This window comes from Chenopodium album, chromosome 15 (assembly GCF_948465745.1).
Source record: "Chenopodium album chromosome 15, dcCheAlbu1.1, whole genome shotgun sequence".
NCBI lineage: Eukaryota > Viridiplantae > Streptophyta > Magnoliopsida > Caryophyllales > Amaranthaceae > Chenopodium > Chenopodium album.
Genome location: NC_137848.1, coordinates 18,924,064 through 18,942,098, shown reverse-complemented (window position 1 = coordinate 18,942,098; position 18,035 = coordinate 18,924,064). Strand labels below are relative to the sequence as shown.

Below are 18,035 nucleotides of genomic sequence, written 5' to 3'. Positions count from 1 at the left end.
TACTTGACTAAAATAATCTAATTCCTGATTAAAACATACCAATTTCTGACTAATATTATCTTAAACCTGACTAAAAACTATTAAATTCCTAAGTAAAATATTTTAATGGCTGGCAAAAAAAGACTAATACCTGACATAAATTATCGAATTTTTGACTAAAACATGCTAATTTTTAAGGCGTATAACTTTGAAAAAAAGTTTAATTACTGACTAAAATATTGTAATTCTTGACAAAAATAGACTTATACTTGAGAAAAATAATTCCTGAGTAATACATGTTATTGCTGATAAAAATTAATTTCTAATTCAATTCCTGACTGTATAAATCTAATTCCTGATTGAAATAATCAAATTCCTAACTATTTTAATCTAATTCCCGACTGGCTAAAATAATTTAATTCCTGTATGTAATAATCTATTAAACAAAGGAACTTGGATTTTAAAACATAGCAATTCCTGACTAATATTATCTTATTCCTAATTAATATTATCTTAAACCTGACTAAAAAAACTATTAAATTCCTGACTAAATATTGTGATGTCTTACAACAATAGTTCAACACCTGACATAAATTATCTAATTCCTTATTAAAATAAGATAATTCCTGAGACCTATAAGTTTCAAAAGAAGTTTAATTACTGACTAAAATATTGTAACTTCTGACAAAAATCACTACTACAAAAGGCGTGTTTTTTGGACGCTTTTTAGGCCTTTTTTCGACGCTAAAAAGCGTCGAGAATACGTGAGTCGAGAATTTTGAGGGACACAAAAAAGCGTCGAGAATATCGACGCTTTTATGTGTCCTAACTAATATACGAAGTGTCGGAAAATACTTATTTCGCGCATTATCCCAAATTTGTGTAGTTTTTAGCCACGCTTTTTGTTGTCTTGCGTTTATTTGTGTCAGCCTATGGTATGGCGGGAAACTCTTGAAATGTGAAAATGTGCAAAATATGTAGACATTAAAAAGCGTCTAGAACTTTTTTTTCTTTTTTTTTTCCTTTTGTTAAATTATTACCATCATACATACATTATAGTTATTTAAATTTATCATAAATTAAATTAATAACATTAAAATTAAAATAAACAAATATTCTATATAACTAGATCAGATTAAAAAAAACAATAATTAATCAACAATAATAAGAGTACATAGTTAATTAAATTACCAAATTTATAAATAAAAGAAAACATCAACACAATTAATAAAAAAAAAAGTCGCACATTATAGTAGCTTGTCCCTAAATAAATACATCACTAATATAAATAAGACTAAAAACCAAAATAGATAGATGATGGCGTTATAGACAATATAGTCGCTTGTTTTGATGCTCAAGTGTCCCGGACTATTCTCTTGTTGCTCCTACATTTCCTTTTCCAATCTTCAAAAAAAAAAAAAAAAATACAAAGTATAAATTAGTACATTACACAATATAGCCGTATACACACACACACACAAGCTCTGAATTATATTGGCTTATACACACACACACACATCACTTTCTCAGTCCAAAACTATCCCAGATGCTAACAAAATAAAGAATTATATTGGGTATCAACAATTTTCCACATGGAGTAAAAGTAGGAACTGTTTCTGCTATATCAACTAATCATCTCCTATCAGCCTGAATTTAGCAGTAGCAAAGAGCTTTTCACATATTAGGTATTACAGCATGGCATCAAACATAATGTCTAAAAAACAAATGAACAAAAACTAATACTCTGCATTTCTCTATATATGAAAAGCATGGCATCACTTCGAAGTTTCAAACGATTCATTGCATTCTGTAATACTTTCGTGTTCTAAGAGGTTTTGTTACTGGTTATTATAGTAATAACCAGTCTTTTTTCTAATTAACTTTGGCGCTATTGTTTAGTCCTAGATTCTTGCTTCTGTCTGAGTAAAAAAAGTGGACATAATAAAAATTTTGCTTCTACAAGAAAAACTATTTGTAATGAAGACTCTTATAAAAAAAAACCCCCCAATAAGTGATAAATGGGCTTATCTGTGGACAGGACAGCGCATGATCAACCAAAGATCTATAGTTTCACTATCTCGCAAGCAAGATGGGACTTTCAGCCAAACTAATTTTCCCAGATGGAACAGAAAGCAATGGACAAGCATTTCTGATTCTTGCAAGGGAAAATGATTACATATTCAGTGATCCATTGATATTATACTTGAAGGGTAAAAGTAAATGTATAGGCATCTGATGTTTCAAATCAGGATTAGTGAACATTGAAGAATATGCAATGAATGAGAAAGAGGGATAAAAACCACTCAACCCGGATTTCTATTATAAAATTAGTAAAAGGAAAAAGAAGAGCGTAACAGAAACATTAAAATATTGTTCTTTCAATGGTCATCATGCAAGAGCACACTACATAATACACAACACAATGCAAATGAGCATGATCAAAGTTGATGTTGCAGTTGGTAGCATGATTATACAGAGCACTACAGGTTTTGTTATCCTAATTAACCAAGTTAATAGATGGCTAAATGAAGCCTCATCTTCTACATAATAAAAATTTTCTTAGCATATTTAGGTTCAAAGCATGGTGGTGTTCCCAATGGGTGGGAACTAATGGATTAGATTTAGAAATGGAGACTCAATGGATTCTCTTCGAAGTTCCTGAGATTAAGTCCAGACCAGCTCAGCAGATAAAGATACAGCACATCACTTCACTACATCTCAAATCACTAAAGATTCATAATTTCCGTTGTCATGCCCTTTTACCAGATGCAAAAAGAAAAGACACAACCAACACATGAAACTATTTGATAAGAAAAATTTAGACTGACTTGATCTTTGTCAAGGAAGTTCCACTACAACCTTAATACAATATGAAACTACAGGGTCTAAGGACGCTCATTAAACAAACCAATACATTCTTGGAAAAGTAACACGAAGAAAAGATATAACTTCCCTTGACATTGGCATTTCCAGTTAAAACTAGAAACTAACAAGATCAGACCACCTAAAACTGAAAGTAGAATATGTCCCTCAACAAACCACAAGCCCGGACAATGCATATATTGGACATGATGAAATTGTATAACTTATAGAATTTGTCTATGGTGTGCTTCCATAGTTGGTCTCCAATTTGGTAGAAGCTCTTGTATGACACAATCAGCACACTTTAAAATTAGTATTATACAAGGAAAATAAAATAAAAATTGAGCTTTAACAACAAGCTTACCTTGAGAAGGCCACTGGTTCAAATTGCAGATTTCATCATGAAGCGGGCCAATGTAGAAAGACTCCTTTGGGTCACCTGCAATCAAATAAGGTAAGTTGCTAAGTCTTCAAAATTCCTTGCACTTTCGTACACAAAATAAGGTGATTCGATAATTAAAAGAGCAAATAGATAAGATGATGGATCAACAAAACCTTTGGTTTTTAAAGAAGTATCCAACTTCTCAGAATATAAAGCTGTATATCCCCTGAATTCATTTCTAGCAAAAATTAAACAATCAAATCAGCTTCTCATATCAAAGTCAAAATTTTCAAACAAAATAAGAATTATGATCATGACCTGATTCACAAATGAGCCAAGACAGACATATATCGGTATATCCTTCTTTGTAATCCATTCAATTATAATACAGAATCTAAATAATCATAAAATAGACTGACATTCATGATCTTTCATATATACAAATGCTAAGAAAAGGGCCACACAAAATTGTTTCAGCATACACCTCTAGCAAAATATTTAGCTTACAATTCAGTTGAAAAGGAAAAATCTCAGAGTAATAACTAAACACCCAGCAGATTGAGAAAATGAAGATGAAATATCTCCTGTACTAGTAAAGTTACGAAGTATACAAAAAAAAAGGGATCTGACAAATCACCTGATCCTAGAACAATTATGAAACAACTAAAATGATAAATTTAGATTTTTGATCTCATTCTTCTCCAGCTTATAATCCTATTTTAACTAGTTAATTCCCTAGAATCTTTGCTTGTAATCAGTGATGAACAAGCAGCAGCGAATAAGCTACTAATACTATAATTAAAGCAATCAAATTTAACCTGTGTTCCTTCAAGTAGGATTCGAGCAAACAAATCTGTATTTTAATCCTTCAAGTAGGATTTGAGCAATCAAATATGTACTATGATCCTTCAAGTAGGATATGAGCAATCAAATATGTACTGTGTTCCTTCAAGTAGGATTAGAGTATATTAATTTAGGATGTGCAAACCTTAGTGGACACTAACTAGATTGTAGAGAGTGCCAAAACAATAGCAAACTTTACTAGCAAATTAAGATATAGTAGCAACAAGCATGAAACAAAAATAACACGTACCAAAACATGCACTTACAAACAAAAACCTGAAGTCCTCAACCAAGCATGCATCAAATTGGCTTCGACAATTAGAAGCTTCTAAACCAGATAAATCTAGTCAGTAATCAAAACTACAAACAACCAACTAAATTAAATCTGCCTTGGATCCTTGACATCAGGCAACAAAGGACCATTTCTAACAATCCGATGCTATTTTCTACCCTTTTCACTCCTAATAATCTTTTGCCCTGCCTGGGAATATCAAAATTCTATGAATTAGCTCAGATAAGTAACCAAACATAGATTTTTCCTCAAAAAAAAAAAAAAGTAACCAAACATAGATATTGAATGACAGAAACGAGAGATTAAGGGATGAAGAAGAACAATCAGAGATAAAGGTGTATGAATTCTAAGCAATTAGATAACCCTAAATTAAAGCGAAACACCCACAAAGTATTTCTCAAAGAATTGCAATTAGACCCAAAATTGGAAAAAAAAACATGAATTTCTAAGTCTGACCAAAATCAACAACCAAACACGACATACAAAAAATCCCTAGATTCCAATACAATGGCTTTCTACTACTATAAAATAACTACAAATTCAATGCTATTTCACAACAATTAAATGTAACAAATTAATTCTGAACGGTATTTTAGCACGAAATCCTGAAAATAGTCATTCACCTTGTACCAATTTCATCGATCAACATATATTAGCCACTGACTTAACCTAACCACCAGACATTTTCATATTCTAATACGATCAGAAAACCAAATGTCATCCAACCCATCAATTTCTTCTATCCCTAAAATCAACCTAACTAGACGTAATGTGATAATCCTCTAGTCAGCTAAGTTACATGCTACAAAAGTTTTAAAAAAAGCCATGCTTTCTAATCAATCAAGATCACTGGTGGGAGTGACCAAAACACGAACACCTTTTCCATCCATAGTCAGAATTCTTACAGTGTTCTCCGAATTAGACTATACGAAATCAATCAATAACATCAAAACCCATCAAGTAATATCCACAATTAACTACCAAATTCATGAAAAAAACACCATTGATAACAAATTCAACCCCCAAATTGTAAATTAGGGTTTAAAAGAAGTGAAGAGAGAGAAAGAAAACCTGAGTTTTAGCCCCGCAGATGAGATTAACAGCATCAGAAAGAGCTTGAAATCTGGTGGGCGAGTAATCACCATTACGCATCCACTCTGATTTATCGATGCAGATCATAGTCGCCTGAAAATTCCAATCAAAAAAGGGGGAATAAAAGAATGTCAGTAAAATTGAAAACCCTAATTTTGAAATCGTTTTAGGAAGCAATTCAATATGAGATTGAGTAGAAGGCAAAACCTTGAGCACCATGATTGAGAAGAGGAGAGAAAATCCAGAAATTGAGAGATCGAAGAAGATGATTTCAGTGACGAAGGAGTTTTATAGATAAACAAGAATGAACATAAAATTTGTGTTGAGGTGCTGAGATCTAAGAGTTAGAGAGAGAGAGTTATGCGTGTGGTACTTTGGGTATATTCGTGGGTATAAGCCGGTTTCTAACATTTCTTTTTTTTTCTTTTTAATTTTCCTTGGGTTGCCTTGAGTCACGTGTAAATCATACGAATTTGTCGACGTTTTTTCTTGTCAAGAACTGATTCGAGACATAAAAGTGTCGAAAATAAGCGGGAATTTATTTTTACGTGGACAACCCATATACAGCGTCGAACTAATAGCGTCCAAAAACTAAGGGATTTGTAGTAGTAAATAGACCTAAACTTGACATAAATTACCTAACCAAATGAAAATACATACTTGAAAATTTCATATGTTAACTGTGAATATAATTAAATGAAAATATATACTTGAAAATTTCATCATATAACATACCATATGACCCAAAAAGCCTACACCCCACAACATACTCCCACCAACCTAGTTTAAACCCCAAAAAAGGACAATTTACATCCTAGCCTAGTACTATAACCTTCACCTCATAAACAACACTACAATGAAAAACATGCAACAGAAGATCAAGGTCAACATGAGCTTCTTATCACTGTTGTTCTCCTTCACCTCAAAGAAGGTTTCAGTGGTGGCAATCCTCATCTCTCCAACCTCGTCAACCAATTTCTTCTGTTTAGCATTCAACTTTCTCACCTTCTCCTTTAGCAGCTCAATTTGTCCTCCAACTCCATGATAATTAATTTGTGGTTCAATTCCTGACTGTATAAATATAATTCATGATTGAAATAAATATAATTTCTGACTGTATTAATCTAATTCCTGTATGTAATAATCTAATTCCTGACATAAATAATGTAATGCCTGACATAAAATATCTAATTCCTGACAAAAATAATGGAGTTGATGACAAAATACGTAATTGCTGTCTAAATTGATATATTTCCTGACTTAAATATTCTAATTCCTGACTGAAATAATCTAATATCTTACGCCAAAAATTATTTAATTCCTAACTTAAATAATTTTGATAATATGATTTATATTTACTTTTGTTGCAGATTATTACAAATATGACAAGGATGAAAACATAAGCAGATGTCTAGCAGGTTATACAGAATCAGACTACAATGATGGATATTTTTTTATACAAATCTCATTCAAGATCTGTTTGTTTCAGCATCAGAAAATCAACAAAAAGAAGAGATAACAATGATATAATGTATGAGTTTTATTTTAGATGCTCTAAGGAAGGACAGACGAAGGGTAATATGAAGATTGTAGGAGAACAAAATTCAGTCGAAATACCCATATTAGGTAAAACTAATGAAAAAAAAGGGAAGTAAACGATATATTATAAGCCCAATTCCGAGTTATAACGAGGAAGTTATGGTCAAAGTACTAAGTTGGGTCTAAATGAATTTTATGTATGGTCCAATGATCATGTGGAGGGTCCATTAATCTTAATTATATTCCTAAATATGCTTGAATAAACTAACCAGTGACTAAAGGACTTTGCTTAATTAATTGATTAATTAATTTGAACTAATAAATATGCCTAAAATCGAGTCATAGTTCCTTTGAGTCAACCCGGATTTTTATTCCCGTATACTGCACAAGAGTCAACTTATTTTGGTCATAACCGAAGTTCTAGAAAGAATTACGAGTCGTACGAACTATGGATCTGTAGCCCCGAGTTTTATCTTTCATTAGGCGTTGGTTTCGTCCCAACCAAAGTCAATGATCAAAAGTTATGACTTAAATACTACAGCCTATCCAATTTAGTGTATATAGATGAAGTCTTAACTTAGTCTTTGTACGAGTCTAATCACATGTCTAGTCACATGGTCATGACACGAGTCTTGAACATATCACTTACACTCACTAGTCTTAGCACACACTTTGTATATATGTCACCATGACCATGTCTTAGGTCCATGCATTAGTCATTCTTTTCGTCATTTGAGTTGGGGGTCCACTCTATTCCTAAATTCTTCCACATCTCTCCATCTACATCATCTTTCCACTCTCCACATGCTTTCTCCATACATATTATTCCCCTAATTCTTCCATGATCTCTTCCCATCCATGCATGTTGAATCGAGTTTGAGTCAAATGTTTAACAATAAGTATCCATGACTTCCCTTTCCACAGCACTTGGTCAAGGAGAGAAGGGCGACTAATCAAGGACAACACTTTCATCCAAGTACTACTATTTGATAAACCGATTCGACAAAAAAGGAAAGCTAAGAAAATGGCTTCCCAAGAAAAAGTTAATGAACTAAGACAAAACATGACTAACTTGACTGAGATGTTCAAAACTCTCGCTCTTCAAGTCAATGACCCTGCTAAGCAACAATAGCTTGAGCGAATGGAAGAAAGCTTGAGAAAAATTTCCAACGATTATAAGTATCAAGGAATTAGCTCACAGGGGGTCTCGGTGGACAAGGAACTTCTTCCGCAGAAGTTCAATGCCAATGAAATATCTAAGTTCAAGCCAACAGATAACCCTTACTTCCATTTGAGAGCTTTTGAAACTATAATGAATATTAAGGGAATTGATAGTAAAGTTTTCCATTCACTGTTTTCACTATCTTTAGAAACCGTTTGTCAACAATGGTTCCTCTCCCTAGACAAAGAGAATATCTCCTCTCGTGATTCTATAATAAAGGCTTTCATTGACAGATACAAGTGCAACATTCAAGTTGAAACTGATCATAGGGAACTTGAGATGTTGAAGCAAAAGAAAAACGAAGGATTTACTTCCTTCTTCAACAGGTGGAGGGAAACTTCTGCTAAGATGGTAGATGTTCCTACCGAAAAAGAGTCTGTAACGATGTTCATTAAGAATCTCCAAGGCAGGTACCAAAAGCACTTGAAATATCAATACAATTTAAATACCTTCAAAGTTGTTTACAACGTAGGCATTGATATTGAAGACGGCCTTTTGAAAGTTGATAATGCGAAAGAAAAGAAGAACGACCATCCTTTCTCTTCCACTCCCATTAATGAAGTACATGCTACAAACACCTCTAAACAACGAATCCAAAGGTCGAAAAAAGTGTTCACTTGATATGAGTTACGAGACAGCTTTCGAAAAGATACACCACAAAGGACTAGTCATGCCCATAGGACCCATCAAACACCCAGTTCCAGAAGTCAGGCCACCTTAGTGGGATCCTAATAAACACTGCAAATACCTCGCATAAATACAAAGATTCAAAAGCAAGGTTGCACACCTTAGGGGCTTATCTAGGGTTTTAAGCCTTTATCTCCTTCTTCTTCAACCTTTAGCCTAACCACATTACAACCCATCAAATGATCTATTTGAGATATACACATACTTGTGCGAGGTTTGGCTAGAGCTACGATCGGCCTGATTCCTAACGAATACGTAGGCAACCTCACATTGAGGTGCGGCCGTAATAAAAATGCATTTACATTCATATTTACATTCGTACATGATCATATCAAGGGATCTCCAATGCTCATCCCTATCCATTTAGAGCTAGACTTGGGGGCTTGATCCTTACATCATTAGCTTACCTAGCCTAAGAGTCACCACTATTTGACTCTTCTCAAAAATCTTTTCCATACGCTTAGCTTTTTGCAACTTAAACTTAGTGACACTTTCACACACATCACAGATACATGACCAAATAATCCTTCCTTTAGGAACCTTTTTTCATGAAATCTTAACATAACTTTGAAGCATGCCTTGTCATATCAAAATAACTCATCATTGCATCACAAAGTATTAAGTACTTAGCCTCCGTGCCTAAGACACCTAAATAATTTCATTATCGAGTCATCAATCAAGATAGTCTAGAATGCTACAATCCTTGCACCATGACATACAACGTTAACGCATATATTGGGCTAAGCTCATTCAACATGCACTCTAAAACACCTCATTTCGATTCTTTTTCGCGTCTTTCTTTTTCGAAAGAAAGTCGATATCCTCCACAAAAATGACGGAAGTTTTTTTTTTTTTTTTTTGCTTTTTCTGCATTTTCGAGTCGCACGAGCACAATCACAATACAATGCACACACGAGTCATGTACATTGAGTCATGTCGTGTCACAACACATTGAGTCGAGTTAATTTAAACACATCGAGTCACAAGTACACTAAATCTTGAGTCAACCTCAAGTCAACAAAATCATAATGAGTCAAATACATCAAAACCTTGAGTCAACCTCAAGTCAAAGCAATCACAATGAGTCAAGCACACCAAGCCTTAGGTCAACCCTAAGAAAAACACCAGCAATGTCTTTTGACAATGTTTGATTTTACAGGATACAACCAATCATTGAAGCTCCTGTTCCCAGCCAACCGAACGATCTCAACAAACATTCAAAGCTCTTGTGTTCAGAGACACGTGGACATTCCTATCAAAGCACTTTTGTTCAGAGACGCGTGGACATATCAATCATGCTCTTTTGCTCAGAGATGCGTGGGCATCCTATCAAAGCTCTTTGTTCAGAAACGTGTGGACATCTCCCCTAAGCTCCACTGTTCAGAGACGAGTGAACATCCCTCATCAAAAGCTCTTTGTTTAGAGACGCTTGGACATATCATCAAAAGATCTTTGTTCAGAGACGCATGGACATATCATCAAAAGCTCTTTGTTAAGAGACGCGTGGACATATCATCAAAAGCTTTTTGTTCAGAGACGAGTGAACATTTCTCAAAAAAGGCTCTTTTGTTTAGAGACGAATGAACATTTCTCAAAAAAGGCTCTTTTGTTCGGAGACGCGTGGACATCTCAAAAAAGGCTCTTTTGTTCAGAGACGAGTGAACATCAACAGCGGCGAGGTACTACCACAGCAAAAGGTGAAGATGGCTACAAGCAGTCACCTTCAACGATGGCGTTCCCTAGCTTGTGGAGGTCATCACAACAAATGCAGCAATAAATTTGTTACTTTAGAGACATGTGCTCGACGGTGCAAGATACGCGTTTCTAACTGTTTTCTCTGTTTAACTAGCGCTAGTTTGCAGGTATCGGCGTTACAAGAATGATTTAGGATCGCAGAACGTTCTGAATCATTCTCCGTCCCTATCGCTACTTTGACTTTTGTTTTCGAAACTTACATTTCTCCAAACTTAGTCAAAGTGGGGGCTTCTATAAACACCTGATTGTGTCTCCCCAAAAACCAAACCCAGTGATGAGTACCTTTTTCACGTCATTGATATCGAGCAAGGTGAAATGTAAAGAGTCTCGTGAATTCTTCTATTTTCTAAAACAAAACATTTTGTGTGAGACTGGACTCACGTGAGACCGAGTTCATAATCAAAGAGGCGCAGACCTGATAACCCGAGCAAAGCTTGCTCGCCATTTTATAAAATGCTTGAATTTTATTATTATTATCATTTTCCTCAAATTTCGAGTGCCGTCATTTCCTCAAATTTTGAACGCCTTCATTTCCTCAAATTTCGAACGCTTTCATTTCTTTAAATTTCACAGCATTCAAATCTTCAAATTTCACAGCATTCAAATCACAAAAATGGAGAAATCAAACAACACGATGATAATTGAAGGAGAATCTGATTCACCTATAGAATCAATTTCGAGTTCAAATACTGCCGAAAAAGGTATAATTAGTTTCATAATTTTAGATCGTATTTAATTTCAGATCATGTTTAATTACAGATTGTATTGAATTTATACAATCAAATTCAAGTTTATAAGTTTTCACAAAAGCATTAATTCAATTTTGCATGCGATTTAATTTCGACTTATAATTTGAATGAAAGGCTAATTTAATTTCAGATCGTATTTAATTTCAACTTAATTTTGACTTATAATTTGAATTTGTACAATCAATTTCGAGTTTATAAGTTTTTGCAAAAGCATTAATTCAAATTTTGCATGCGATTTAAATTTTCATGCAATCAATTTCAACTTAATTTCGACTTAAAATTTGAATAGAAGGCTAATTTAATGTCAGATCGTATTTAATTTTGACTTAATTAATTTAAATTTGATTATAATTTATTTTGTATTGATAATTATAAGCTGTGAAATTCAAATATACTAATATTAATGATGAATGCATCAGATAATGTAATTATAGAAGAGAACACCAATCCAGAATGAGATGAAGAAGAAAGAGATGAAGATGCTGTGAATATAATAGGTATGTTTGTTTGAAAATTATAAAAATTAGAAGTATAATACACTGATAATTAAATGCTCTGTAATTATAATGATATAATTGTTGAAAATTAATTTAATATAGTCTAATTTTTGACAAAAATAATTTAATTCCTGACTAAATTAACCTAATATTCGAGAAAAATAATGCAATACTTGACTAAAATAATCTAATTCCTGATTAAAACATACCAATTTCTGACTAATATTATCTTAAACCTGACTAAAAACTATTAAATTCCTAAGTAAAATATTTTAATGGCTGGCAAAAAAAGACTAATACCTGACATAAATTATCGAATTTTTGACTAAAACATGCTAATTTTTAAGGCGTATAACTTTGAAAAAAAGTTTAATTACTGACTAAAATATTGTAATTCTTGACAAAAATAGACTTATACTTGAGAAAAATAATTCCTGAGTAATACATGTTATTGCTGATAAAAATTAATTTCTAATTCAATTCCTGACTGTATAAATCTAATTCCTGATTGAAATAATCAAATTCCTAACTATTTTAATCTAATTCCCGACTGGCTAAAATAATTTAATTCCTGTATGTAATAATCTATTAAACAAAGGAACTTGGATTTTAAAACATAGCAATTCCTGACTAATATTATCTTATTCCTACTTAATATTATCTTAAACCTGACTAAAAAAACTATTAAATTCCTGACTAAATATTGTGATGTCTTACAACAATAGTTCAACACCTGACATAAATTATCTAATTCCTTATTAAAATAAGATAATTCCTGAGACCTATAAGTTTCAAAAGAAGTTTAATTACTGACTAAAATATTGTAACTTCTGACAAAAATCACTACTACAAAAGGCGTGTTTTTTGGACGCTTTTTAGGCCTTTTTTCGACGCTAAAAAGCGTCGAGAATACGTGAGTCGAGAATTTTGAGGGACACAAAAAAGCGTCGAGAATATCGACGCTTTTATGTGTCCTAACTAATATACGAAGTGTCGGAAAATACTTATTTCGCGCATTATCCCAAATTTGTGTAGTTTTTAGCCACGCCTTTTGTTGTCTTGCGTTTATTTGTGTCAGCCTATGGTATGGCGGGAAACTCTTGAAATGTGAAAATGTGCAAAATATGTAGACATTAAAAAGCGTCTAGAACTTTTTTTTCTTTTTTTTTCCTTTTGTTAAATTATTACCATCATACATACATTATAGTTATTTAAATTTATCATAAATTAAATTAATAACATTAAAATTAAAATAAACAAATATTCTATATAACTAGATCAGATTAAAAAAAACAATAATTAATCAACAATAATAAGAGTACATAGTTAATTAAATTACCAAATTTATAAATAAAAGAAAACATCAACACAATTAATAAAAAAAAAAGTCGCACATTATAGTAGCTTGTCCCTAAATAAATACATCACTAATATAAATAAGACTAAAAACCAAAATAGATAGATGATGGCGTTATAGACAATATAGTCGCTTGTTTTGATGCTCAAGTGTCCCGGACTATTCTCTTGTTGCTCCTACATTTCCTTTTCCAATCTTCAAAAAAAAAAAAAAATACAAAGTATAAATTAGTACATTACACAATATAGCCGTATACACACACACACACAAGCTCTGAATTATATTGGCTTATACACACACACACATCACTTTCTCAGTCCAAAACTATCCCAGATGCTAACAAAATAAAGAATTATATTGGGTATCAACAATTTTCCACATGGAGTAAAAGTAGGAACTGTTTCTGCTATATCAACTAATCATCTCCTATCAGCCTGAATTTAGCAGTAGCAAAGAGCTTTTCACATATTAGGTATTACAGCATGGCATCAAACATAATGTCTAAAAAACAAATGAACAAAAACTAATACTCTGCATTTCTCTATATATGAAAAGCATGGCATCACTTCGAAGTTTCAAACGATTCATTGCATTTTGTAATACTTTCGTGTTCTAAGAGGTTTTGTTACTGGTTATTATAGTAATAACCAGTCTTTTTTCTAATTAACTTTGGCGCTATTGTTTAGTCCTAGATTCTTGCTTCTGTCTGAGTAAAAAAAGTGGACATAATAAAAATTTTGCTTCTACAAGAAAAACTATTTGTAATGAAGACTCTTATAAAAAAAAACCCCCCAATAACTGATAAATGGGCTTATCTGTGGAAAGGACAGCGCATGATCAACCAAAGATCTCTAGTTTCACTATCTCGCAAGCAAGATGGGACTTTCAGCCAAACTAATTTTCCCAGATGGAACAGAAAGCAATGGACAAGCATTTCTGATTCTTGCAAGGGAAAATGATTACATATTCAGTGATCCATTGATATTATACTTGAAGGGTAAAAGTAAATGTATAGGCATCTGATGTTTCAAATCAGGATTAGTGAACATTGAAGAATATGCAATGAATGAGAAAGAGGGATAAAAACCACTCAACCCGGATTTCTATTATAAAATTAGTAAAAGGAAAAAGAAGAGCGTAACAGAAACATTAAAATATTGTTCTTTCAATGGTCATCATGCAAGAGCACACTACATAATACACAACACAATGCAAATGAGCATGATCAAAGTTGATGTTGCAGTTGGTAGCATGATTATACAGAGCACTACAGGTTTTGTTATCCTAATTAACCAAGTTAATAGATGGCTAAATGAAGCCTCATCTTCTACATAATAAAAATTTTCTTAGCATATTTAGGTTCAAAGCATGGTGGTGTTCCCAATGGGTGGGAACTAATGGATTAGATTTAGAAATGGAGACTCAATGGATTCTCTTCGAAGTTCCTGAGATTAAGTCCAGACCAGCTCAGCAGATAAAGATACAGCACATCACTTCACTACATCTCAAATCACTAAAGATTCATAATTTCCGTTGTCATGCCCTTTTACCAGATGCAAAAAGAAAAGACACAACCAACACATGAAACTATTTGATAAGAAAAATTTAGACTGACTTGATCTTTGTCAAGGAAGTTCCACTACAACCTTAATACAATATGAAACTACAGGGTCTAAGGACGCTCATTAAACAAACCAATACATTCTTGGAAAAGTAACACGAAGAAAAGATATAACTTCCCTTGACATTGGCATTTCCAGTTAAAACTAGAAACTAACAAGATCAGACCGCCTAAAACTGAAAGTAGAATATGTCCCTCAACAAACCACAAGCCCGGACAATGCATATATTGGACATGATGAAATTGTATAACTTATAGAATTTGTCTATGGTGTGCTTCCATAGTTGGTCTCCAATTTGGTAGAAGCTCTTGTATGACACAATCAGCACACTTTAAAATTAGTATTATACAAGGAAAATAAAATAAAAATTGAGCTTTAACAACAAGCTTACCTTGAGAAGGCCACTGGTTCAAATTGCAGATTTCATCATGAAGCGGGCCAATGTAGAAAGACTCCTTTGGGTCACCTGCAATCAAATAAGGTAAGTTGCTAAGTCTTCAAAATTCCTTGCACTTTCGTACACAAAATAAGGTGATTCGATAATTAAAAGAGCAAATAGATAAGATGATGGATCAACAAAACCTTTGGTTTTTAAAGAAGTATCCAACTTCTCAGAATATAAAGCTGTATATCCCCTGAATTCATTTCTAGCAAAAATTAAACAATCAAATCAGCTTCTCATATCAAAGTCAAAATTTTCAAACAAAATAAGAATTATGATCATGACCTGATTCACAAATGAGCCAAGACAGACATATATCGGTATATCCTTCTTTGTAATCCATTCAATTATAATACAGAATCTAAATAATCATAAAATAGACTGACATTCATGATCTTTCATATATACAAATGCTAAGAAAAGGGCCACACAAAATTGTTTCAGCATACACCTCTAGCAAAATATTTAGCTTACAATTCAGTTGAAAAGGAAAAATCTCAGAGTAATAACTAAACACCCAGCAGATTGAGAAAATGAAGATGAAATATCTTCTGTACTAGTAAAGTTACGAAGTATACAAAAAAAAAAGGGATCTGACAAATCACCTGATCCTAGAACAATTATGAAACAACTAAAATGATAAATTTAGATTTTTGATCTCATTCTTCTCCAGCTTATAATCCTATTTTAACTAGTTAATTCCCTAGAATCTTTGCTTGTAATCAGTGATGAACAAGCAGCAGCGAATAAGCTACTAATACTATAATTAAAGCAATCAAATTTAACCTGTGTTCCTTCAAGTAGGATTCGAGCAAACAAATCTGTATTTTAATCCTTCAAGTAGGATTTGAGCAATCAAATATGTACTATGATCCTTCAAGTAGGATATGAGCAATCAAATATGTACTGTGTTCCTTCAAGTAGGATTAGAGTATATTAATTTAGGATGTGCAAACCTTAGTGGACACTAACTAGATTGTAGAGAGTGCCAAAACAATAGCAAACTTTACTAGCAAATTAAGATATAGTAGCAACAAGCATGAAACAAAAATAACACGTACCAAAACATGCACTTACAAACAAAAACCTGAAGTCCTCAACCAAGCATGCATCAAATTGGCTTCGACAATTAGAAGCTTCTAAACCAGATAAATCTAGTCAGTAATCAAAACTACAAACAACCAACTAAATTAAATCTGCCTTGGATCCTTGACATCAGGCAACAAAGGACCATTTCTAACAATCCGATGCTATTTTCTACCCTTTTCACTCCTAATAATCTTTTGCCCTGCCTGGGAATATCAAAATTCTATGAATTAGCTCAGATAAGTAACCAAACATAGATTTTTCCTCAAAAAAAAAAAAAAAAGTAACCAAACATAGATATTGAATGACAGAAACGAGAGATTAAGGGATGAAGAAGAACAATCAGAGATAAAGGTGTATGAATTCTAAGCAATTAGATAACCCTAAATTAAAGCGAAACACCCACAAAGTATTTCTCAAAGAATTGCAATTAGACCCAAAATTGGAAAAAAAAACATGAATTTCTAAGTCTGACCAAAATCAACAACCAAACACGACATACAAAAAATCCCTAGATTCCAATACAATGGCTTTCTACTACTATAAAATAACTACAAATTCAATGCTATTTCACAACAATTAAATGTAACAAATTAATTCTGAACGGTATTTTAGCACGAAATCCTGAAAATAGTCATTCACCTTGTACCAATTTCATCGATCAACATATATTAGCCACTGACTTAACCTAACCACCAGACATTTTCATATTCTAATACGATCGGAAAACCAAATGTCATCCAACCCATCAATTTCTTCTATCTCTAAAATCAACCTAACTAGACGTAATGTGATAATCCTCTAGTCAGCTAAGTTACATGCTACAAAAGTTTTAAAAAAAGCCATGCTTTCTAATCAATCAAGATCACTGGTGGGAGTGACCAAAACACGAACACCTTTTCCATCCATAGTCAGAATTCTGACAGTGTTCTCCGGATTAGACTATACGAAATCAATCAATAACATCAAAACCCATCAAGTAATATCCACAATTAACTACCAAATTCATGAAAAAAACACCATTGATAACAAATTCAACCCCCAAATTGTAAATTAGGGTTTAAAAGAAGTGAAGAGAGAGAAAGAAAACCTGAGTTTTAGCCCCGCAGATGAGATTAACAGCATCAGAAAGAGCTTGAAATCTGGTGGGCGAGTAATCACCATTACGCATCCACTCTGATTTATCGATGCATATCATAGTCGCCTAAAAATTCCAATCAAAAAAGGGGGAATAAAAGAATGTCAGTAAAATTGAAAACCCTAATTTTGAAATCGTTTTAGGAAGCAATTCAATATGAGATTGAGTAGAAGGCAAAACCTTGAGCACCATGATTGAGAAGAGGAGAGAAAATCCAGAAATTGAGAGATCGAAGAAGATGATTTCAGTGACGAAGGAGTTTTATAGATAAACAAGAACGAACATAAAATTTGTGTTGAGGTGCTGAGATCTAAGAGTTAGAGAGAGAGAGTTATGCGTGTGGTACTTTGGGTATATTCGTGGGTATAAGCCGGTTTCTAACATTTCTTTTTTTTTTCTTTTTAATTTTCCTTGGGTTGCCTTGAGTCACGTGTAAATCATACGAATTTGTCGACGTTTTTTCTTGTCAAGAACTGATTCGAGACATAAAA

At 33.0% G+C, this 18,035-nt stretch overlaps 2 long non-coding RNA genes across 2 annotated transcripts; both read right to left on the bottom strand.

Moving 5' to 3' along the window:
- Nucleotides 1-3,067: 3,067 nt before the first annotated feature.
- Nucleotides 3,068-3,452, bottom strand: LOC145582606 (uncharacterized). The gene is made up of 3 exons (XR_014099912.1): nt 3,397-3,452; nt 3,206-3,280; nt 3,068-3,121 (listed from the first exon to the last, which is right to left on the bottom strand). It is a non-coding gene; the product is annotated as an uncharacterized LOC145582606 (long non-coding RNA).
- Nucleotides 3,453-15,131: 11,679 nt separating this feature from the next.
- Nucleotides 15,132-15,516, bottom strand: LOC145582607 (uncharacterized). The gene is made up of 3 exons (XR_014099913.1): nt 15,461-15,516; nt 15,270-15,344; nt 15,132-15,185 (listed from the first exon to the last, which is right to left on the bottom strand). It is a non-coding gene; the product is annotated as an uncharacterized LOC145582607 (long non-coding RNA).
- Between the last annotated feature and the right edge of the window lie 2,519 nt (nt 15,517-18,035).